We start from the raw sequence: 24,339 nt of genomic DNA on the forward strand, positions 1-24,339 counted from the left end.
CACCCTGTGCGAGCAATGGGGCAAAAGATTACAAAATCCATGTATGCAGTGGAGATGTGTTACGTTGGGACGCCCAGGATACAGCCTCATCAAGCTCTCCTAGTGTTTAGACGCAAGATGGAAGAAGGAAGGGGGAAGACAGAGCAGAAGGTCTATTTAAATATGAAACTCCTAGGCTGAAAGAAAAGAAAAACATTTTAAGAGCACTCAGTGAGACTCTGTCACCAGCATAGCTAATCACAGAATCACTGAGTGTTAGGGGTTGGAAGGGACCCCAAAATAGCATCCGGTCCAACCCCCTGTGCCAGTGCAGGATCACCTGGGGCGGGTTTTGAATGTCTCCAGAGACTCCACTAACTCTCTGGGCAGCCTGCTCCAGGGCTCTGGCACACACAGTGAAAAGGTTTTCCCTTCTGTTCCTGTGGAACTTCCTCCTTTTATTCGTCGGACGCAGCGAAGCCGCTGGGTCGTGTTGCTGCGGCAAGGTGACCCACCCTGTAGTTCAGGGCCTGGGTCTGTGCCTTCATGGCAGCCTGTTCCCTTGGCACCTCTGTCAGCTTAACAGCCCTGTGCTCGGGGCCTGTGTGACGAGTTGTGGAGCCCTCCATCCCCCTTCTGTCCCCAGCAGCAGCCCAAGGTCCCTGTAAGCAGGGCTGGGGAGGCTGCTTTAGGCAGCTAACAGGAACCATCCTTGCCTGGCCCTTAGGGGGCTGAGGTCAGTCCCTGGGCTCCCGAAGAGGTGGTGTTGCGCTGCTGCCAGGAGGGCCGGCCCGTAGGTGGGGCACGGGCCAGAGCCTGTGGCTCTCTGTGGGGCTTTTTGGGAGTGCTGCTGAGGCCTCACTCTGTCCTGTTGGCATCCTTTGTCAGGGTAGCCAGATCCTAGGCCTGATGTTCTATCGTTAGCTCACTCGCAGAATTTGCTCGTCTGCTGTTCCTGTCCGTAAATTTTTTGCCAGTGCTTCTGTAATAAAAAGGTTTTTATTTCTCCTGTAACTTGCAAGCTGGTGACCTCCTTAGAGCACCACTGTGTTGTTCACAAAGTTCTTTGCTGTTGCAAAGCTGGGAGAAGTGTGAGGTTCAGCTGATGAAGTTTTCTCTCTTTAGGAGTGTCTGCTCAGCCGTCCTCTTCCTGGATCTCGGAGCTTTGTCTCTCCCTGTTTGCGGTGCCCCGACAAGGACTTGTGCCGACACATCCTCGGGAAGCTGAAACCACCAAAGGGTTTAATTGGGGTGAGAGCAAAGCTCAGCTGTGTGCTGAAGCTGCAAACCTTGCCCAGAAGGCTGTCCCCGGCTCGGGTGATAAAAAGAACAGGAGCGTAGCCGCTCGGCTGTCTTTCCTTCTGTGATGCCACAGGGGGGTGGGCGAGGATACAGCAGAGGAGCAGTGAGGGAGGGGTGAGGGCAGCCTCCCACAAAGGCTGCTTGCAGACCTGAAATGCCAAATGTTTGAAATGCCAGGACGTTCTTGGAGGGGAGGGAAAGCCCCGGGCAAGTGTAAGAGTGAGTGTGAGGTGTTCCAGCAGAGGAACAGCGGTGCTGCTTATTGAGAGATTGCAGAAGGGCAGTGATTTGTGTGCAGAAAGGCCTTGACGTGACCCCCCTCTGTTCTGTAGAAAGGCTTCTAGAGGAGAAAAGCACATCCTGAGCAGAGCCACGGGGGGGTGTGGGGTGTGGTTTGAAGCAGAAATAGCAACTGTCTCTCAATTAAAAACAGTGGATTGTCTTTCGTGTGTGTGTGTGGTGTGCTGTTTTTTCATTGACTGGAAAAAGCTCTGCAGGGAGACCAGCTGATCTGCTCCCGAGGCACAGCAAAGCAACGCGACCTGCTGAGCGCTGGGGGCCTGTTAAGGAGGGTCCTGCTGTCATCTGAAGTGGGCTTGGGGGTATAAAAGGGGAATTTGGGGGCATGTGAAGGGTTCTGGGAGCATCTAGAGGTGTCTGGGGACCTCTGGAGGGGCTCCTGGGTCATGTCTGGAGGGTCAGGGAGGAGTGGGGGGGTCTGTGCCTCAGTGTGGTTTCGGGGTCTCTGTGTCAGGTCCCCACAGCGTGTGGGTTGCTGTGTGGCCACTGCTGGAGTCTCGGTGTCCCTAGCGCACGCTGACTCTTCTGCTCACTGCTCCCACCTTGTGGGCACGGCCAGGTACTGCTTGCTGTCGCCTGCTGCCAAGGGTGTGAGTGGCCTCTGCAGGGAGGCGCAGAGAGGTATTCTGGGGGCGGTCTAGAGGGGCTTTGTGGGGCATCGAGAGGTGTCTGGCGGCCTCTGGAGGGTCTCCGGGGGGGGTCTCTGGAGGGTCCTGAAGCAGCCTGAAGGGGGCGGGGGAGTGGTGGTGCTTGTGTTAGAGGTCTCGGGGGGGTTTCCAGGGTTTGGGGTCCCGCAGGATTGGGGTGGTCTCACCCCGGTATTGGGTGTCCTGCAGTCCCCAGGGTCCCCAGCCACATCTCCCCGGCATCTCAAGGCGAGCTGCGAGCACCTCAAGGGCCTTAGAGGGTGAGAAAGGAGGGCTGGGGGCATGTAGACGGAAGTGAGGGCACCCAAGACGGCAACGTCCTCCCCGTGACAGCGCCTGCCCTTCCCAAGATGGCGCCGCCCTACCCGTGACAGCGCCTGCCCTTCCCAAGATGGCGTCGATCTCCCCGTGACAGCGCCTGCCCTTTCCAAGATGGCGTCGCCCTCACCCGTGACAGCGCCTGCCCTTCCCAAGATGGCGCCGCCCTCGCCCCGTCGGCTCCGACCTAGCCAGCGTAATCCTCGTCCCCTCTGCTTTTCTCCGCTCCGCATCAGCTCAGTGTGGACTCTGCTGCTCTCTGGAGTTGCTCTGTGCCTGCTGCAGGACTCTGCTATGGGGTTTGAGGGTGGGCGGCAGCGAGGGGGGGGCCGAGAAACACCAGCGGCGGGGGGGGGGGGGGGTGGGTGTCGATTTGCCGCGGTCGGGAGCAGTCTACTCCCAGTTCACGAGCTGTTCTCCTGTCTCTCCCAGCTCTTGCAGGCTGACCCCAATGCCCTCAGACTCGCCCAGCGATCCCAGGGTGAACCCAGCAGCACCCAGACTCGCCCAGCGATCGTCACGTGATTAGGGGCCGCGCAAAGGAGGGGCGGGGAGCAGAGAAAGCGGCGGCGGCGCCCAGCCTCCAGCCACGCCCGCTGGAACATGCTTTCCAATTAGTACGCTACCTCTTAGGTTTCCAACCTGGGTATTCAAAGAACGCCGAGGAAAGTGGGGGCAGGTGCTTTTGCCAGGCAGCCTCCAATGAGCAGGCCCGGGGCAACGAGGAGGTGGCAGCAGCCAGCACATGCAGGCATTTCCAGGGGCTCAGCCTGTGCTTCCGCTTCCTTTTCTTCAGCACAGGAGTTCGGTTTGGCTGTCCAGAGCCTTGCTCTGCACCCAAATGCCGTACCGAGCGTGAGGGAAAGATGAAGCAACACCCACGTAGGCACCCAGGGAAAAAGCGGAGGTTGTCTTAGGAGCCGGTTTGAGACAAAATTCACCCAACTCCTTCTGCGGTGGTGTACGGGAAAGAGTCGGTAGGGGAAGCCGCAGGACAGCCTGCAGCAAAGCTCAGGACTTGTTCCCTCGCCTCTGCCTTCTGCACGTCTCCTCGTCGGCCGCCTGTGAGCGAGACGCTTCACCAGCTGGCTTGTTTGAAATCAGCAAAGTTATGGCATGGAAGTTATCTGGTAGGAGTCGTTGCTAAACAGATGCAGTTGAAGCTTTGTATCTTCCGTTCTCTCTACTAGTTATTCTAATCTTGCCCTGTTGGTTTAGCCCATCAGTTTTCATGTTCTCTTCATCTATTAGTAGCAGAAGAAAGGGCCCCTTGATTCCAGTATTTCTTGCTGTAGTTCAGAGGTAGAGTTGGCTTTCCCTCTGACCTTTTATACTTTTACTTTGTGTTAAGTGGAACCCAAAACTGAATAGGATACTTTGTGTAAAGCTTGAGCAGCCCTTAACTTTCCAATTATTATACCGCATGCACTACTGCTTTGCAACATTCACAGGACTGTGGTGGTGTCAGATAGTTCACTTGCATTTAGTTCCTCAGGGCCCAGGCCTTCCTTTGGGCTGATGGTCTTGGCCAAAGCTGCAATGTTCAGTCCTTGCTGTGAAAGGCAGGAGGTGCTGGCTGGGCAGTTTGCTTTATTTTGTGCCTTTTTGGGGGCGACTCAAAGGGAGTGGGGGGATTGTGGGTGGGCTGGTTCTGCCACGTGGGGCAGGGGGCTGCTGCAGCAGAGGAGCAGGTGAGCGAGGGCTGGGGGCCCCCCCCTAAAGTGCTGAAAATTCTCCGAGGGGACCACACTATCTTTAAAAGTGTAAGTACTGGGGTGAGGCGAGGCGGAGGCAAACCTCTGGTTTGCAGCTGGAGAGGGAGGGCTTGGAGTGACTGGTGCGTAAGAAAGCTTTGGAAACGACCCCTGTCTGCCCTCTCTGCTTCTAAAAGGCTTTTAGCATTGGAAAATAAAAGCCAGGTGGGGGCCCGGCTGCTGCCCACGCCCAGGGAGGTGCTCAGTGCTGCCACCCGGTGTGTAACGGCCGGCAGTGCAGCCGTGCCGCGGCGTGTGCCGCCCCGGGGGAGCTCAATGCTGCCACCCTGTGTGTAAGGGCCGGCAGTGCAGCCGTGCCGCGGCGTGTGCCGCCCCGGGGGAGCTCAATGTTGCCATCCGGTGTGTAACGGCCGGCAGTGCTGGCGGAACGAACGTTTTTCTGACAGCTCTTGGAGGAACGTTTCTGTACAGGTGTTCCCCAGGGCTCCTCAGCTGCTCAGAACTCAACGTGTTGTCTTGGAGGGGAATAAAACCCATGGAACGCTGAGCGTGAGGTCACAACGCAGGCACCGCCCCCCCCAGCGTGGCACCGCCCCCCCCAGCGTGGCACCGCCCCCCCCAGCGTGGCACCGCCCCCCCAGCGTGGCACCGCCCCCCCCCGCGTGGCACCGCCCCCCCCCCGCGTGGCACCGCCCCCCCCAGCGTGGCACCGCCCCCCCCAGCGTGGCACCGCCCCCCCAGCGTGGCACCGCCCCCCCAGCGTGGCACCGCCCCCCCAGCGTGGCACCGCCCCCCCCCAGCGTGGCACCGCCCCCCCCAGCGTGGCACCGCCCCCCCCCAGCGTGGCACCGCCCCCCCCAGCGTGGCACCGCCCCCCCCAGCGTGGCACCGCCCCCCCCAGCGTGGCACCGCCCCCCCCAGCGTGGCACCGCCCCCCCCCAGCGTGGCACCGCCCCCCCCCAGCGTGGCACCGCCCCCCCCAGCGTGGCACCGCCCCCCCCAGCGTGGCACCGCCCCCCCCAGCGTGGCACCGCCCCCCCCAGCGTGGCACCGCCCCCCCCAGCGTGGCACCGCCCCCCCCAGCGTGGCACCGCCCCCCCCAGCGTGGCACCGCCCTCAATAACATGGCGCCAGATGCTTTAAAGTGGCTCAGTGCAGGGTTGTGGCTGGTAGAGGTTGGAGCTCTTCTGCTGTGTCCCAGGTCAGTGCCAGTCTCTGCTGCTTTGGGGGGTTTCTCTATAGCAGCCGCTGGAGCTGCGCGGGGCTTGGGGGGGGTGGCCACCGGCGGGGCAGCGCGGGGCTTTTGGGGGGGAGAGGGGGGCGTGTCCGGGCTTGGCCGGCGGGGCTCTGCGGGGGTGGCGGCTGCTGCCTCAACCGTACCCAGAGGCCCCGTGGGAGCTCAATGCTGCCACCCTGTGTGTAATGGCCGGCAGTGCAGCCGTGCCGCGGCGTGTGCCGCCCTGGGGGAGCTAATTTCTGCAGCCTAACTGCGCTGAATGCTCGAAAATTCTTAGGGGAAGAGCGGAGGGCGGAGAGCTTGACTCGAGCGTCGCTATGGATCCGGCGCCTGCGCCCTAGCCCGGCTCTGCTCGCGCCAGGGGGGCAGCGTTCCGGTGGTCGCTATGGATACGGCGCCTGCGCCGCAGCGGGTCCGGTCCCGGTGTCGCTGCCGGCCCGGGACTCCCAGGTGTGTTCCTTCCGGCGTCTGAAGGTGGTCTGGGGCCATCGGCAGGGCTTTTGGGGGTGACGGAGGAGGTCTTGGGGACACCTAAAAGGGTCTGGGGATACGTAAAGTTCTCGTGGGGCCATCGGAAAGGGTCAAGGGTCGTGGGGAGGCAGCTGGGCACCTCCGACGGACCCTTTGGGAGGTCTCTGCAGGCTCCCGTGGGAGCTGGGGGTGTCTCGGGGTGGGTTTGGGTTTGGGTTTGTGCTGCAAACAGCGTTGATAATGACTTAGAGAAAGACACACAAGAGACTCAGTAAGTCTCTTGTATCGTGCTTCTATTCTGGCGCCTGACACAGGTAGGATCATTTCAAAAGAGCTGTGTGTCTTCAGAGAGGTTTGGGCAAACTTTTATACAAAAAGTTATCTGTCTATAATGACAGAGGTCCAGATGCTGCCTATCTATACAAAGCTTATCTATCTAAAAGAGCAGAAGTACACATATCATGCAGGTGTCCTTTGTCTTATCCAAAAGAGCATCTTGTCCAAGACTAACAGAAGTGAATCACTGACAAATCCTGTTATTCCTTCTCTATCCAAAGGCTGTCTGCCAACCCCTCTCCCCCTCCCTGCGTCCCAGCATTTCAGCTAACAAGCGGAAAATTCTTATCAACTCTGTGGTTCTGTTAATGAGACTTTTCTGTTCATCAGTTCCCCCCTTTCTCACAGCCAACAGTATATTCCTATACTATATTTTCTTAAGGCAAACTTTGGACCCAGGCTTTCTGAGCTATCTTTCCCATGCTGACACTTGTGGAAGTTACTCTCAGATGTAGTCACCCAGTCTGATGCCCCCCAAGTCCAATTCATTGAGGCTTCCCCAAATAAAGGGGTCCTCATTTGGCCTCGAGGAAGTTCAGTGCATATCCAACAGTTAGAGAGATTAGTTTGCAAAGCCAATTCTTGCCTAACGTGTAAGTACATATTGCCTTCCCATCCCTCAATTTCCTTGCTGTGCTGCAAAGATTTTGATAGGAATTTCTAGGTATTAACTACAGCCAGGGCAATCCTTCAAGTGCCCTAGGAACGCAGTGAAAACCTTTTGGGAATTGTTCCTGCTCTGGTACTCCTCAAGCTATGAGGAGCTCTTCAGGGCAGCTCCAAGGTTAGGTTTGGATTCTCCTGGAGTCTCACACAGAACGAGTCTCACGATTCCAGTGGTCTAATTTCATAGCTGCATTTTCTTCTCTCTGCCTAGGTGACAGGACGACCTCACTAATCAAGAGAGATAGCCTGAGCTCTGCAGGAACCTTGAACCCAAGCAGCCAGTGCCTTCTGTGAGTACAAGCTGTCCTTGCTCAACGTGGAAGTAGTTGAGAGCTGAAGCCAGACCACGCCTTAATTCCCTTAGCTTCCTCTTCTGCAGATTAAACAGTCCCAGTTCCTTCAGCCACTCCTCCTAAGGCTTGTTATCCAGACCCCTCACCAGCTTTGTGGCCCTTCTCTGGACTCACTCTCTCACAAGGGGTGTCCTGGGGAACACCACTTGTGCCCGGCCGGCCACCGGCTGGGTTTAACTCTGTTCCCCACCGCTCTTGGGGCCCAGCCATCCATCCTGTTCTGCTGTCCAGCAGTCCCTTTGAAAAAAAATCCATCTGAAAAAAGAAGTAGCAGAGAAGGAAAGTTGAAGCTGCAAGGATTGCAGTCCCCTCAGTTCTGGTTGTAGCCAGGTGGGGGTTGGTCTCTTCTCCCAGGCAAGCAGCACCAGAACAAGAGGACACAGTCTCAAGCTGTGCCAGGGGAGGTTTAGGCTGGATGTTAGGAAGTGGTTTACAGCTTGGCCAAAGACTCTTCTGATCCCTGTCTTCTGGTCGTGTCGGGTGCCAAGAAGGCCACTGGCAACCTGGCCAATATCAGGAACAGTGTGGCCAGCAGGAGCAGGGAGGTCATTCTGCCCCTGCACTTGGCACTGGTTAGGGCACACCTTGAGTCCCGTGTCCAGTTCTGGGCCCCTCCGTTTAAGCAAGACGTTGAGTTGCTGGAAGGAGTCCGGAGAAGGGCAACAAAGCTGGGGAGGGGTTTGGAGCACAGGCCTGTGAGGAGAGGCTGAGGGAGCTGGGGTTGCTTAGCCTGGAGAAGAGGAGGCTCAGGGGAGACCTTCTTGCTCTCTGCAACTCCCTGAAGGGAGGTTGTAGCCAGGTGGGGGTTGGTCTCTTCTTCCAGGCAAGCAGCACCAGAACAAGAGGACACAGTCTCAAGCTGTGGCAGGGGAGGTTTAGGCTAGAGGTTAGGAAGAGGTTCTGCACAGAGAAAGTGATTGCCCATTGGAGTGGGCTGCCCAGGGAGGTGGTGGAGTCACCATCTTTGGAGGTGTTCAGGAGGAGACTGGATAGGGTGCTTGGTTGCATGGTTTAGTTGATTAGGTGGTGTTGGATGATAGGTTGGACACGATGATCTTGAAGGTCTCTTCCAACCTGGTCCGGTCTATTCCATTCCATCACCATCTAATCAACTAAACCATGGCACTGAGTGCCTCATCCAGTCTCTTTCTAAACACTTCCAGTGATGGTGACTCCACCACCTCCCTGGGCAGCACATTCCAAAGGCCAATCTCTCTTTCATCCTGCTCTATTCTAGTCTGTGAAGATCTTCTTCCTAACATCCAGGTTTAATTGGTGAGAGCAACAGACTTGGTTGCTGCCACCCGCTGCTAAGGGGTCTGAGTGGCCCCCAAATGGGGTTTGGAGGCAGGTAAAGGTTTCTTTTGGCGTGTGAAGGGGTTTTGTGGGCATCTAGAAGGGGTGTGGAGCCCCCTGAAAGGGTCTGGGATAGTGTCAGGGGGTTCTGGGCTGGTCCACCAGCGGGTCTGGGGACATTAGAAGCGTCTGGGGGTACCTAAAACGGAGCTGGGCGTATCAGATGGGGGGTTTGGGTGACTCCAAAGGGGTTTTGTGGGCATCTAAGTTGGGGAATCTGTGGGGGTCCTGAAGGAGTTGGGGGGTTCTCAGTGAGGTTTTGGAGTCTCTATGGAGTGCCTGGAGTCTCCTGGAGTGCCTGTGCTTGAAACCCCCCCCAAAGGCCGTGCAGAGTGGTGCTCACAGTAGCTCTGCAAGTCTGCCATGGGCTCAGGAGGCTGTGGAGTGGTTAAACCTTTTCTTTTGCTCAAGCACAATCTTTCTGAATTCTTGGATTTTTTTTTTTTCCCAGGGTGATGTGAAACTGTCTGATTTTGGGCTAAGCACAGCTGTTCAGAAGTCTCAGAGACCTGAGCTCTACAGGAACTTCGCACACAAACCCCCAAGTGCTTTCTGTGAGTACAAGCTGTCCTTGTCCAGCATGGAGGTAGTTGAGAGCTGAAGCCAGACCACGCCATAATTCCCTCAGCTTCCTCTTCTGAAAAAAGAAGTAGCAGAGAAGGAAAGCTGAAGCTGCAAAGACTGCAGTCCCCTCAGTTCTGGTGGTACCCTCTGTGAGATCCTAAGCCACCTGAACTGAGCCGGTCAGGCAGCCAAGCTAGTGCAGCAGTGTCTTCTGGAGAGTTGATAGGAGCCAGTTCTGTGGGGTTTGTTGAAGGGAGTGGCCAGTCGTTCTACATGAACAATTGTCTTAGTGCTAGCAAGCAGGAGGCTCTGAAGTGTGGTACTTTGAGAGCTCCATTCATACTTGCCCTTCAGGAGGAGCCAGCTCTTTCATTGAAGGATCTTCCTGAGGTGTCCAAGTACAATTTCTGTTGACACTTTTCAGCTCTTACATCCAGGTTGCTGACAGAGGATGTTGGTTTGTGGGCCCTGGCAGCGACAGTTTTCCAAAGAGGAGCTCTAAGGCCAGCTGCAAGGTTAGGTTTGGATTCTCCTGGGGTGCCTGTTGTTCACAAAGTTCTTTGCTGTTGCAAAGCTGGGAGAAGTGTGAGGTTCAGCTGATGAAGTTTCTCTCTTTAGGAGTGTCTGCTCAGCCGTCCTCTTCCTGGATCTCGGAGCTTTGTCTCTCCCTGTTTGCGGTGCCCCGACAAGGACTTGTGCCGACACATCCTCGGGAAGCTGAAACCACCAAAGGGTTTAATGGGTTTGAGACAAAATTCACCCAACACCTTCTGCGGTGGTGTACGGGAAAGAGTCGGTAGGGGAAGCCGCAGGACAGCCTGCAGCAAAGCTCAGGACTTGTTCCCTCGCCTCTGCCTTCTGCACGTCTCCTCGTCGGCCGCCTGTGAGCGAGACGCTTCACCAGCTGGCTTGTTTGAAATCAGCAAAGTTATGGCATGGAAGTTATCTGGTAGGAGTCGTTGCTAAACAGATGCAGTTGAAGCTTTGTATCTTCCGTTCTCTCTACTAGTTATTCTAATCTTGCCCTGTTGGTTTAGCCCATCAGTTTTCATGTTCTCTTCATCTATTAGTAGCAGAAGAAAGGGCCCCTTGATTCCAGTATTTCTTGCTGTAGTTCAGAGGTAGAGTTGGAGTTGGCTTTCCCTCTGACCTTTTATACTTTTACTTTGTGTTAAGTGGAACCCAAAACTGAATAGGATACTTTGTGTAAAGCTTGAGCAGCCCTTAACTTTCGAATTATTATACTGCATGCACTACTGCTTTGCAACATTCACAGGACTGTGGTGGTGTCAGACGGTTCACTTGCATTTAGCTCCTCAGGGGCCAGGCCTTCCTTTGGGCTGATAGTCTTGGCCAAAGCTGCAATGTTCAGTCCTTGCTGTGAAAGGCAGGAGGTTCATCAGGAGGTTTCCTTTCTGAGGAGGTTCCCCTCAGAAAGGAAACTGGTGACATGGTCACAAGTGATGAGGAAAAGGCTGAGGTGCTTAATAACTTCTTTACCTCAGTCTTCACTGCAAGGGCCTCTAGCCACACTCCTGATGTTATGGAAGTCAAAGCCAGGGACGGGGAGGAAGAACTGCCCATTGTAAGTGCAGATCAGGTTCGTGATCACCTGAAGAACCTGAAAGTGTTCAAGTCCATGGGACCCGACGGGATACACCCACGGGTGCTGAGAGAACTGGCAGAGGAGGTTGCTAAACCCCTCTCTATTATATTTCAAAAGTCATGGCAGTCTGGGGCAGTCCCCACAGACTGGAAAAGGGGAAACATTGCCCCCATCTTCAAAAAGGGCAAGAAGGAGTAACCAGGGAACTCCAGGCCAGTCAGTCTCACCTCTGTGCCCGGAAAGATCATGGAGCAGATCCTCCTGGAGTCACTACTCGCTCAAAAGAATAGTGAAGAGGTGATTGGGAACAGTCAGCATGGCTTTGCCAAGGGCAAATCCTGCCTGACCAACCTGGTGGCCTTCTATGAGCAGGTGACAAAATTAATAGCTGAGGGGCGAGCAACTGATGTCGTTTACCTGGACCTGAGCAAAGCCTTCGACACTGTCCCGCACCACATCCTGGTCTCCAGGCTGGTGACACATGGGTGTGATGGGTGACCACTGGATGGATAAGGAACTGGCTTGATGGCCGCAGCCAAAGAGTGGCTGTCAATGGCTCCATGTCCCAGGGGAGGCCAGGGACAAGCAGAGTCCCTCAGGGATCACTCCTGGAACCAGGCTTGTTCAACATCTCTGTGGGTGCCATGGACAGTGGCATTGAGTGCACCCTCAGCAAGTTTGCTGATGACACCAAGCTGTGTGGTGCAGCAGACACGCTGGAGGGAAGGGAGGCCATCCAGAGGGACCTTGACAGGCTGGAGAGGTGGGCACAAGCCAACCTCATGAAGTTCAATAAGAGCAAGTGCAGGGTCCTGCATCTGGGTCGAGGCAATCCCAGGCACAAATCCAGGCTGGGCAGTGACTGGCTGGAAAGTAGCCCTGAGGAGAGAGACTTGGGGGTGCTGGTGGACAAAAAGCTCAACATGAGCTCTCAATGTGCACTTGCAGCCCGCAAGGCCAATCAGATCCTGGGCTGCATCAGGAGAAGTGTGGCTAGCAGGTCGAGGGAGGTGATCCTCCCCCTCTGCTCAGCCCTGGTGAGACCCCACCTGGAGTACTGTGTCCAGTTCTGGAGCCCCTATGACAAGAGGGATGTGGAGGTGCTGGAACGTGTCCAGAGAAGGGCCACGAGGATGATCAGAGGGCTGGAGCACCTCTCCTATGAGGGCAGACTGAAGGAGTTGGGGCTGTTCAGTCTGCAGAAGAGAGGGCTCCGAGGTGACCTAATTGTGGCCTTCCAGTATCTGAAAGGGGCCTACAGGAAGGCTGGGGAAGTTTGCTTTATTTTGTGCCTTTTTGGGGGTGAATCAAAGGGAGTGGGGGGATTGTGGGTGGGCTGGTTCTGCCACGTGGGGCAGGGGGCTGCTGCAGCAGAGGAGCAGGTGAGCGAGGGCTGGGGGCCCCCCCCTAAAGTGCTGAAAATTCTCCGAGGGGACCACACTATCTTTAAAAGTGTAAGTACTGGGGTGAGGCGAGGCGGAGGCAAACCTCTGGTTTGCAGCTGGAGAGGGAGGGCTTGGAGTGACTGGTGCGTAAGAAAGCTTTGGAAACGACCCCTGTCTGCCCTCTCTGCTTCTAAAAGGCTTTTAGCATTGGAAAATAAAAGCCAGGTGGGGGCCCGGCTGCTGCCCACGCCCAGGGAGGTGCTCAGTGCTGCCACCCGGTGTGTAACGGCCGGCAGTGCAGCCGTGCCGCGGCGTGTGCCGCCCCGTGGGAGCTCAATGCTGCCACCCTGTGTGTAAGGGCCGGCAGTGCAGCCGTGCCGCGGCGTGTGCCGCCCCGGGGGAGCTCAATGTTGCCATCCGGTGTGTAACGGCCGGCAGTGCTGGCGGAACGAACGTTTTTCTGACAGCTCTTGGAGGAACGTTTCTGTACAGGTGTTCCCCAGGGCTCCTCAGCTGCTCAGAACTCAACGTGTTGTCTTGGAGGGGAATAAAACCCATGGAACGCTGAGCGTGAGGTCACAACGCAGGCACCGCCCCCCCCAGCGTGGCGCCGACCCCCCAGCGTGGCGCCGCCCCCCCCCAGCGTGGCGCCGCCCCCCCCCAGCGTGGCACCGCCCCCCCCAGCGTGGCACCGCCCCCCCCAGCGTGGCACCGCCCCCCCCAGCGTGGCACCGCCCCCCCCAGCGTGGCACCGCCCCCCCCCAGCGTGGCACCGCCCCCCCCAGCGTGGCACCGCCCCCCCCAGCGTGGCACCGCCCCCCCCCAGCGTGGCACCGCCCCCCCCAGCGTGGCACCGCCCCCCCCCAGCGTAGCACCGCCCCCCCCAGCGTGGCACCGCCCCCCCCAGCGTGGCACCGCCCCCCCCCAGCGTGGCACCGCCCCCCCAGCGTGGCACCGCCCCCCCAGCGTGGCACCGCCCCCCCCAGCGTGGCACCGCCCCCCCCCAGCGTGGCACCGCCCCCCCCCAGCGTGGCACCGCCCCCCCCAGCGTGGCACCGCCCCCCCCAGCGTGGCACCGCCCCCCCCAGCGTGGCACCGCCCCCCCCAGCGTGGCACCGCCCCCCCCAGCGTGGCACCGCCCCCCCAGCGTGGCACCGCCCCCCCCAGCGTGGCACCGCCCCCCCCAGCGTGGCACCGCCCCCCCCAGCGTGGCACCGCCCCCCCCCAGCGTGGCACCGCCCCCCCCAGCGTGGCACCGCCCCCCCCCAGCGTGGCACCGCCCCCCTCAGCGTGGCACCGCCCCTCCAGCCTGAACCCCACCCCCCAGCTTGGCACCGCCCTCAACAACATGGCGCCAGATGCTTTAAAGTGGCTTAGTGCAGGGTTGTGGCTGGTAGAGGTTGGAGCTCTTCTGCTGTGTCCCAGGTCAGTGCCAGTCTCTGCTGCTTTGGGGGGTTTCTCTATAGCAGCCGCTGGAGCTGCGCGGGGCTTGGGGGGGTGGCCACCGGCGGGGCAGCGCGGGGCTTTTGGGGGGGGGAGGGGGGCGTGTCCGGGCTTGGCCGGCGGGGCTCTGCGGGGGTGGCGGCTGCTGCCTCAACCGTACCCAGAGGCCCCGTGGGAGCTCAATGCTGCCACCCTGTGTGTAATGGCCGGCAGTGCAGCCGTGCCGCGGCGTGTGCCGCCCCGGGGGAGCTCAATGCTGCCACCCGGTGTGTAATGGCCGGCAGTGCAGCCGTGCCGCGGCGTATACCGCCCCGGGGGAGCTCAGTGCTCAACCCTGTGTGTAATGGCCGGCAGTGCAGCCGTGCCGCGGCGTATACCGCCCCGTGGGAGGTCAGTGCTCAACCCGGTGTGTAATGGCCGGCAGTGCAGCCGTGCCGCGGCGTGTGCCGCCCTGGGGGAGCTAATTTCTGCAGCCTAACTGCGCTGAATGCTCGACAATTCTTAGGGGAAGAGCGGAGGGCGGAGAGCTTGACTCGAGCGTCGCTATGGATCCGGCGCCTGCGCCCTAGCCCGGCTCTGCTCGCGCCAGGGGGGCAGCGTCCCGGTGGTCGCTATGGACACGGCGCCTGCGCCGCAGCGGGTCCGGTCCCGGTGTCGCTGCCGGCCCGGGACTCCCAGGTGTGTTCCTTCCGGCGTCTGAAGGTGGTCTGGGGCCATCGGCAGGGCTTTTGGGGGTGACGGAGGAGGTCTTGGGGACACCTAAAAGGGTCTGGGGATACGTAAAGTTCTCGTGGGGCCATCGGAAAGGGTCAAGGGTCGTGGGGAGGCAGCTGGGCACCTCCGACGGACCCTTTGGGAGGTCTCTGCAGGCTCCCGTGGGAGCTGGGGGTGTCTCGGGGTGGGTTTGGGTTTGGGTTTGGGTTTGTGCTGCAAACAGCGTTGATAATGACTTAGAGAAAGACACACAAGAGACTCAGTAAGTCTCTTGTATCGTGCTTCTATTCTGGCGCCTGACACAGGTAGGATCATTTCAAAAGAGCTGTGTGTCTTCAGAGAGGTTTGGGCAAACTTTTACACAAAAAGTTATCTGTCTATAATGACAGAGGTCCAGATGCTGCCTATCTATACAAAGCTTATCTATCTAAAAGAGCAGAAGTACACATATCATGCAGGTGTCCTTTATCGTATACAAAAGAGCATCTTGTCCAAGACTAACAGAAGTGAATCACTGACAAATCCTGTTATTCCTTCTCTATCCAAAGGCTGTCTGCCAACCCCTCTCCCCCTCCCTGCGTCCCAGCATTTCAGCTAACAAGCGGAAAATTCTTATCAACTCTGTGGTTCTGTTAATGAGACTTTTCTGTTCATCAGTTCCCCCCTTTCTCACAGCCAACAGTATATTCCTATACTATATTTTCTTAAGGCAAACTTTGGACCCAGGCTTTCTGAGCTATCTTTCCCATGCTGACACTTGTGGAAGTTACTCTCAGATGTAGTCACCCAGTCTGATGCCCCCCAAGTCCAATTCATTGAGGCTTCCCCAAATAAAGGGGTCCTCATTTGGCCTCGAGGAAGTTCAGTGCATATCCAACAGTTAGAGAGATTAGTTTGCAAAGCCAATTCTTGCCTAACGTGTAAGTACATATTGCCTTCCCATCCCTCAATTTCCTTGCTGTGCTGCAAAGATTTTGATAGGAATTTCTAGGTATTAACTACAGCCAGGGCAATCCTTCAAGTGCCCTAGGAATGCAGTGAAAACCTTTTGGGAATTGTTCCTGCTCTGGTACTCCTCAAGCTATGAGGAGCTCTTCAGGGCAGCTCCAAGGTTAGGTTTGGATTCTCCTGGAGTCTCACACAGAACGAGTCTCACGATTCCAGTGGTCTCATTTCATAGCTGCATTTTCTTCTCTCTGCCTAGGTGACAGGACGACCTCACTAATCAAGAGAGATAGCCTGAGCTCTGCAGGAACCTTGAACCCAAGCAGCCAGTGCCTTCTGTGAGTACAAGCTGTCCTTGCTCAACGTGGAAGTAGTTGAGAGCTGAAGCCAGACCACGCCTTAATTCCCTTAGCTTCCTCTTCTGCAGATTAAACAGTCCCAGTTCCTTCAGCCACTCCTCCTAAGGCTTGTTATCCAGACCCCTCACCAGCTTTGTGGCCCTTCTCTGGACTCACTCTCTCACAAGGGGTGTCCTGGGGAACACCACTTGTGCCCGGCCGTCCACCGGCTGGGTTTAACTCTGTTCCCCACCGCTCTTGGGGCCCAGCCATCCATCCTGTTCTGCTGTCCAGCAGTCCCTTTGAAAAACAATCCATCTGAAAAAAGAAGTAGCAGAGAAGGAAAGTTGAAGCTGCAAGGATTGCAGTCCCCTCAGTTCTGGTTGTAGCCAGGTGGGGGTTGGTCTCTTCTCCCAGGCAAGCAGCACCAGAACAAGAGGACACAGTCTCAAGCTGTGCCAGGGGAGGTTTAGGCTGAATGTTAGGAAGTGGTTTACAGCTTGGCCAAAGACTCTTCTGATCCCTGTCTTCTGGTCGTGACCAGCAGCGTGCACGGGTGGCCAAGAAGGCCACTGGCAACCTGGCCAATATCAGGAACAGTGTGGCCAGCAGGAGCAGGGAGGTCATTCTGCCCCTGCACTTGGCACTGGTTAGGGCACACCTTGAGTCCCGTGTCCAGTTCTGGGCCCCTCCGTTTAAGCAAGACGTTGAGTTGCTGGAAGGAGTCCGGAGAAGGGCAACAAAGCTGGGGAGGGGTTTGGAGCACAGGCCTGTGAGGAGAGGCTGAGGGAGCTGGGGTTGCTTAGCCTGGAGAAGAGGAGGCTCAGGGGAGACCTTCTTGCTCTCTGCAACTCCCTGAAGGGAGGTTGTAGCCAGGTGGGGGTTGGTCTCTTCTTCCAGGCAAGCAGCACCAGAACAAGAGGACACAGTCTCAAGCTGTGGCAGGGGAGGTTTAGGCTAGAGGTTAGGAAGAGGTTCTGCACAGAGAGAGTGATGGCCCATTGGAATGGGCTGCCCAGGGAGGTGGTGGAGTCACCATCTTTGGAGGTGTTCAGGAGGAGACTGGATAGGGTGCTTGGTTGCATGGTTCAGTTGATTAGGTGGTGTTGGATGATAGGTTGGACACGATGATCTTGAAGGTCTCTTCCAACCTGGTCCGGTCCATTCCATTCCATCACCATCTAATCAACTAAACCATGGCACTGAGTGCCTCATCCAGTCTCTTTCTAAACACTTCCAGTGATGGTGACTCCACCACCTCCCTGGGCAGCACATTCCAAAGGCCAATCTCTCTTTCAACCTGCTCTATTCTATTCTATGAAGACCTTCTTCCTAACATCCAGGTTTAATTGGTGAGAGCAACAGACTTGGTTGCTGCCACCCGCTGCTAAGGGGTCTGAGTGGCCCCCAAATGGGGTTTGGAGGCAGGTAAAGGTTTCTTTTGGCATGTGAAGGGGTTTTGTGGGCATCTAGAAGGGGTGTGGAGCCCCCTGAAAGGGTCTGGGATAGTGTCAGGGGGTTCTGGGCTGGTCTACCAGCGGGTCTGGGGACATTAGAAGCGTCTGGGGGTACCTAAAACAGATCTGGGCGTATCAGATGGGGGGTTTGGGTGCATCCAAAGGGGTTTTGTGGGCATCTAAGTTGGGGAGTCTGGGGGGGTCCTGAAGGAGTTGGGGGGTTCTCCTCAAGCTATGAGCAGACACACAGACAGTTGTTAACGGACTTTCTTTGATCATTCCAGGACTGGTGTGCTGGGACTGGCAGGATCTTCCTGAGCTGTCCACGTACAGTTTCTGTCGACACTCTTCAGCTCGTACATCCGGTTTGCTGACAGAGGGTGTGGGGTTTGTGGGGCCCGGCAGCGAGACTTTTCCAAAGAGGAGCTCTTCAGGGCAGCTCCAAGGTTAGGTTTGGATTCTCCTGGAGTCTCACACAGAACGAGTCTCACGATTCCAGTGGTCTCATTTCATAGCTGCATTTTCTTCTCTCTGCCTAGGTGACAGGACGACCTCACTAATCAAGAGAGATAGCCTGAGCTCTGCAGGAACCTTGAACCCAAGCAGCCAGTGCCTTCTGTGAGTACAAGCTGTCCTTGCTCAACGTGGAACTAGTTGAGAGCTGAAGCCAGACCATACCTTAATTCCCTCAGCTTCCTCTTCTGCAGATTAAACAGTCCCAGTTCCTTCAGCCACTCCTCCTAAGGCTTGTTATCCAGACCCCTCACCAGCTTTGTGGCCCTTCTCTGGACTCACTCTCTCACAAGGGGTGTCCTGGGGAACACCACTTGTGCCCGGCCGGCCACCGGCTGGGTTTAACTCTGTTCCCCACCGCTCTTGGGGCCCAGCCATCCATCCTGTTCTGCTGTCCAGCAGTCCCTTTGAAAAACAATCCATCTGAAAAAAGAAGTAGCAGAGAAGGAAAGCTGAAGCTGCAAGGATTGCAGTCCCCTCAGTTCTGGTTGTAGCCAGGTGGGGGTTGGTCTCTTCTCCCAGGCAAGCAGCACCAGAACAAGAGGACACAGTCTCAAGCTGTGCCAGGGGAGGTTTAGGCTGGATGTTAGGAAGAAGGTCTTCATAGAATAGAATAGAGCAGGTTGAAAGAGAGATTGGCCTTTGGAATGTGCTGCTCAGGGAGGTGGTGCCCAGGGAGTCACCATCACTGGAAGTGTTTAGAAAGAGACTGGATGAGGCACTCAGTGCCGTGGTTTAGTTGATTAGATGGTGTTGGAATGGAATGGAACGGAATAGAATAGAATAGACCAGACCGAGTTGGAAGAGACCTTCAAGATCATCGTGTCCAACCTATCATCCAACACCACCTAATCAACTAAACCAAGCAACCAGGCACCCTATCCAGTCTCCTCCTGAACACCTCCAAAGATGGTGACTCCACCACCACCCTGGGCAGCCCATTCCAATGGGCCATCACTCTCTCCGTGCAGAACCTCTTCCTAACCTCTAGCCTAAACCTCCCCTGGTGCAGCCTGAGACTGTGTCCTCTTGCTGGGCCTGGTGATGATCAAAGTTCTTTTCCAAGCTGCTTACTCCTGTTTGGTTTTATTCTCCTGCATGAATTGTCAGTTCAAAGCACTCGAGAGAAATGGTGTGATGGCTGTGCTGCCAAGCATCAGACTGGGGACCGAAAGACAACCTCCTGTGGATCGATGTACCGGGATATTCCAGGAACCTCTGTGCTGCCACAGACCTGGACTTAAACTCGTTCCAGATGCCGCGGTGTGTTCCACATGACAATCGCACTCGGCACGTGAAGAGTGGCCAAGAGACTTCCCTTGTTTCCTTTGTGGAAGGCTTTTGTGTGTCCCCCGGCCCCGGGGGCCGTGTTCCTCTCGGGCAGGCTGCGGACGAGGCTGCCCTCGGCAGCAGGCGTGCCGCAAGCGGAGCGGCGAAGCTGTGTTCCTGGCAGTTCTCTCTCCGCCTGGATCAGGACGAAGGTGCCGGCCGACAAGGACTTGCCCTGACACAGGGCCAGAGAGCTGAGAGCACCAAAGGGTTTAATTGGTGAGAGCAACAGACTTGGTTGCTGCCACCCGCTGCTAAGTGGCCCCCACATGGGGTTTGGAGGCAGGTAAAGGTTTCTTTTGGCGTGTGAAGGGGTTTTGTGGGCATCTAGAAGGGGTGTGGAGCCCCCTGAAAGGGTCTGGGATAGTGTCAGGGGGTTCTGGGCTGGTCCACCAGCGGGTCTGGGGACATTGGAAGCATCTGGGGGTACCTAAAGTGGAGCTGGGTGTTTCAGATGGGGGGTTTGGGTGCAACCAAAGGGGTTTTGTGGGCATCTAAGTTGGAGAATCTGTGGGGGTCCTGAAGGAGTTGGGGGGTTCTCAGTGAGGTTTTGGAGTCTCTATGGAGTCCCTGTTGTATCTTGGGTCTGCTGTGGGATTGGTAGTGACTGGGTGCTCCGGTTTTGGTGGCTCCAGGGCAGCAGGTACCCACAGGGCTGTGCCTTGCTTTATGTTCCCCAGCTGTGGGCCAAGCAGGAGCCCCAGGGGAAGGGAATTTCAGCATGTGGCGGGTGATAGTGGAGGCGACTTCCTGACAAAATGGCTTTGGGGGTTTGGTTAGGTCTTGTTTTTATGGTTGACTCACTCTTGCTTTCTTTCCTTTTTTTTCAGGGAGCTTAACTGCTTTGCCTGAGGACCAGTTGCAGATTTGTATTCGGCCTCAGCCACAAGCCCTGACACGGAGCGGGGTGCTTTGGTGTCAGAATGTGGAGCTGTTGGAAACCAAATTGCTCACTGAAAAAAAGAAAAGGAATAATTTGTCATAAAAAAATCCCCACAGTTCCTGTAAGCTTTCGAGTTCCTACTTAATAATATAAAGCAGTTTGTGGTTTGGTTGGTTTGGTTTTTTTCTTGTTGTGCTGCAAAGATTTTGATAGGAATTTCTAGGTATTAACTACAGCCAGAGCAAGCCTCTACTTGCCCTGGGAACGCAGTGAAAACCTTTTGGGAATTGGTTCTGCTCTGTTACTCCTCAAGCTATGAGCAGACACACAGGCAGTTGTTAACAGAGTTTCTTTGTGCATTCCAGGTCCGGTGTGTTCAGACCGGCAGGATCTTCCTGGGCCATCCGATTACGGTTTCCGTTGACACTTTTCAGCCCTTACATCCGGTTTGCCGACAGAGGACGTTGGTTTGTGGGCCCTGGCAGCGACAGTTTTCCAAAGAGGAGCTCTAAGGCCAGCTGCAAGGTTAGGTTTGGATTCTCCTGGGGTGCCTGTGCTTGAAAGCCCCCCAGAGGCCGTGCAGAGTGGTGCTCGCAGTAGCTCTGTGCAAGTCTGCCATGGGCTCAGGAGGCCAGTATCTAGAGAGAGGGAAGGACAGAGACACTTCTAAGACAGTTTTAAAGAAATAATTATGAGAAGAGGCAAATTAATTCTGGGGACTCATGTGATATATCTGTTCAAGAGAAAAAAAAATGAAGGAGGTTTCTGACCATAACCAGGCTGACAAAGCACAGTAATGTGGTTTCCTATGGGATTCAACTCCTCCTGCATTGCACAGGACACTTCAACAGCTGTCCTGACAAGCTCTAAGTAATGAACTTAATCCACCCTGTGCGAGCAATGGGGCAAAAGATTACAAAATCCATGTATGCAGTTGAGATGTGTTACGTTGGGACGCCCAGGATACAGCTCATCAAGCTCTCCTAGTGTTTAGACGCAAGATGGAAGAAGGAAGGGGGAAGACAGAGCAGAAGGTCTATTTAAATATGAAACTCCTAGGCTGAAAGAAAAGAAAAACATTTTAAAGAGCACTCAGTGAGACTCTGTCACCAGCATAGCTAATCACAGAATCACTGAGTGTTAGGGGTTGGAAGGGACCCCAAAATAGCATCCGGTCCAACCCCTGTGCCAGTGCAGGATCACCTGGGGCGGGTTTTGAATGTCTCCAGAGACTCCACTAACTCTCTGGGCAGCCTGCTCCAGGGCTCTGGCACACACAGTGAAAAGGTTTTCCCTTCTGTTCCTGTGGAACTTCCTCCTTTTATTCGTCGGACGCAGCGAAGCCGCTGGGTCGTGTTGCTGCGGCAAGGTGACCCACCCTGTAGTTCAGGGCCTGGGTCTGTGCCTTCATGGCAGCCTGTTCCCTTGGCACCCTGTCAGCTTAACAGCCCTGTGCTCGGGGCCTGTGTGACGAGTTGTGGAGCCCTCCATCCCCCTTCTGTCCCCAGCAGCAGCCCAAGGTCCCTGTAAGCAGGGCTGGGGAGGCTGCTTTAGGCAGCTAACAGGAACCAACCTTGCCTGGCCCTTAGGGGGCTGAGGTCAGTCCCTGGGCTCCCGAAGAGGTGGTGTTGCGCTGCTGCCAGGAGGGCCGGCCCGTAGGTGGGGCACGGGCCAGAGCCTGTGGCTCTCTGTGGGGCTTTTTGGGAGTGCTGCTGAGGCCTCACTCTGTCCTGTTGGCATCCTTTGTCAGGGTAGCCAGATCCTAGGCCTGATGTCTATCGTTAGCTCAATCGCAGAATTTGCTCGTCTGCTGTTCCTGTCCGTAAATTTTTGCCAGTGCTTCTGTAATAAAAAGGTTTTTATTTCTCCTGTAACTTGCAAGCTGGTGACCTCCTTAGGAGCACCACTGTGTTGTTCACAAAGTTCTTTGCTGTTGCAAAGCTGGGAGAAGTGTGAGGTTCAGCTGATGAAGTTTCTCTCTTTAGGAGTGTCTGCTCAGCCGTCCTCTTCCTGGATCTCGGAGCTTTGTCTCTCCCTGTTTGCGGTGCCCCGACAAGGACTTGTGCCGACACATCCTCGGGAAGCTGAAACCACCAAAGGGTTTAATGGGTGAGAGCAAAGCTCAGCTGTGTGCTGAAGCTGCAAACCTTGCCCAGAAGGCTGTCCCCGGCTCGGGGTGATAAAAAGAACAGGAGCGTAGCCGCTCGGCTGTCTTTCCTTCTGTGATGCCACAGCGGGGTGGGCGAGGATACAGCAGAGGAGCAGTGAGGGAGGGGTGAGGGCAGCCTCCCACAAAGGCTGCTTGCAGACCTGAAATGCCAAATGTTTGAAATGCCAGGACGTTCTTGGAGGGGAGGGAAAGCCCCGGGCAAGTGTAAGAGTGAGTGTGAGGTGTTCCAGCAGAGGAACAGCGGTGCTGCTTATTGAGAGATTGCAGAAGGGCAGTGATTTGTGTGCAGAAAGGCCTTGACGTGACCCCCCTCTGTTCTGTAGAAAGGCTTCTAGAGGAGAAAAGCACATCCTGAGCAGAGCCACGGGGGGGTGTGGGGTGTGGTTTGAAGCAGAAATAGCAACTGTCTCTCAATTAAAACAGTGGATTGTCTTTCGTGTGTGTGTGTGGTGTGCTGTTTTTTCATTGACTGGAAAAAGCTCTGCAGGGAGACCAGCTGATCTGCTCCCGAGGCACAGCAGCACCGGACCTGCTGAGCGCTGGGGGCCTGTTAAGGAGGGTCTGCTGTCATCTGAAGTGGGCTTGGGGGTATGAAAGGGGAATTTGGGGGCATGTGAAGGGTTCTGGGAGCATCTAGAGGTGTCTGGGGACCTCTGGAGGGGCTCCTGGGTCATGTCTGGAGGGTCAGGGAGGAGTGGGGGGGTCTGTGCCTCAGTGTGGTTTCGGGGTCTCTGTGTCAGGTCCCCACAGCGTGTGGGTTGCTGTGTGGCACTGCTGGAGTCTCGGTGTCCCTAGCGCCGCTGACTCTTCTGCTCACTGCTCCCACCTTGTGGGCACGGCCAGGTACTGCTTGCTGTCGCCTGCTGCCAAGGGTGTGAGTGGCCTCTGCAGGGAGGCGCAGAGAGGTATTCTGGGGCGTCTAGAGGGGCTTTGTGGGCATCGAGAGGTGTCTGGCGGCCTCTGGAGGGTCTCCGGGGGGGTCTCTGGAGGGTCCTGAAGCAGCTGAGGGGGCGGGGAGTGGTGGTGCTGTGTTAGAGGTCTCGGGGGGGTTCCAGGGTTTGGGGTCCCGCAGGATTGGGGTGGTCTCACCCCGGTATTGGGTGTCCTGCAGTCCCAGGGTCCCCCAGCCACATCTCCCCCGGCATCTCAAGGCGAGCTGCGAGCACCTCAAGGGCCTTAGAGGGTGAGAAAGGAGGGCTGGGGGCATGTAGACGGAAGTGAGGGCACCAAGACGGCACCGTCCTCCCCGTGACAGCGCCTGCCCTTCCCAAGATGGCGCCGCCCTACCCGTGACAGCGCCTGCCCTTCCCAAGATGGCGTCGATCTCCCCGTGACAGCGCCTGCCCTTTCCAAGATGGCGTCGCCCTCCCCGTGACAGCGCCTGCCCTTCCCAAGATGGCGCCGCCCTCGCCCCGTCGGCTCCGACCTAGCCAGCGTAATCCTCGTCCCCTCTGCTTTCTCCGCTCCGCATCAGCTCAGTGTGGACTCTGCTGCTCTCTGGAGTTGCTCTGTGCCTGCTGCAGGACTCTGCTATGGGTTTGAGGGTGGGCGGCAGCGAGGGGGGGGGCCGAGAAACACCAGCGGCGGGGGGGGGGGGGGTGGGTGTCGATTTGCCGCGGTCGGGAGCAGTCTACTCCCAGTTCACGAGCTGTTCTCCTGTCTCTCCCAGCTCTTGCAGGCTGACCCCAATGCCCTCAGACTCGCCCAGCGATCCCAGGGTGAACCCGGCAGCACCCAGACTCGCCCAGCGATCGTCACGTGATTAGGGGCCGCGCAAAGGAGGGGCGGGGAGCAGAGAAAGCGGCGGCGGCGCCCAGCCTCCAGCCACGCCCGCTGGAACATGCTTTCCAATTAGTACGCTACCTCTTAGGTTTCCAACCTGGGTATTCAAAGAACGCCGAGGAAAGTGGGGGCAGGTGCTTTTGCCAGGCAGCCTCCAATGAGCAGGCCCGGGGCAACGAGGAGGTGGCAGCAGCCAGCACATGCAGGCATTTCCAGGGGCTCAGCCTGTGCTTCCGCTTCCTTTTCTTCAGCACAGGAGTTCGGTTTGGCTGTCCAGAGCCTTGCTCTGCACCCAAATGCCGTACCGAGCGTGAGGGAAAGATGAAGCAACACCCACGTAGGCACCCAGGGAAAAAGCGGAGGTTGTCTTAGGAGCCGGTTTGAGACAAAATTCACCCAACTCCTTCTGCGGTGGTGTACGGGAAAGAGTCGGTAGGGGAAGCCGCAGGACAGCCTGCAGCAAAGCTCAGGACTTGTTCCCTCGCCTCTGCCTTCTGCACGTCTCCTCGTCGGCCGCCTGTGAGCGAGAC

At 56.8% G+C, this 24,339-nt stretch overlaps 2 long non-coding RNA genes across 2 annotated transcripts; both read left to right on the top strand.

Moving 5' to 3' along the window:
• The first annotated feature begins 9,115 nt into the window (after window positions 1–9,115).
• LOC137460403 (uncharacterized) lies at window positions 9,116–10,326 on the top strand. The gene is made up of 3 exons (XR_010992833.1): window positions 9,116–9,234; window positions 9,669–9,759; window positions 9,863–10,326. It is a non-coding gene; the product is annotated as an uncharacterized lncRNA (long non-coding RNA).
• An 8,799-nt stretch (window positions 10,327–19,125) lies between these two features.
• Window positions 19,126–20,493, top strand: LOC137460404 (uncharacterized). The gene is made up of 3 exons (XR_010992834.1): window positions 19,126–19,193; window positions 19,805–19,978; window positions 20,223–20,493. It is a non-coding gene; the product is annotated as an uncharacterized lncRNA (long non-coding RNA).
• Window positions 20,494–24,339: the final 3,846 nt, after the last annotated feature.

This window comes from Melanerpes formicivorus, unplaced genomic scaffold, assembly GCF_026170545.1.
Source record: "Melanerpes formicivorus ecotype bairdi unplaced genomic scaffold, bMelFor1.0.p_v2 SCAF_591, whole genome shotgun sequence".
In the NCBI taxonomy this organism is placed as follows: Eukaryota; Metazoa; Chordata; class Aves; order Piciformes; family Picidae; genus Melanerpes; species Melanerpes formicivorus.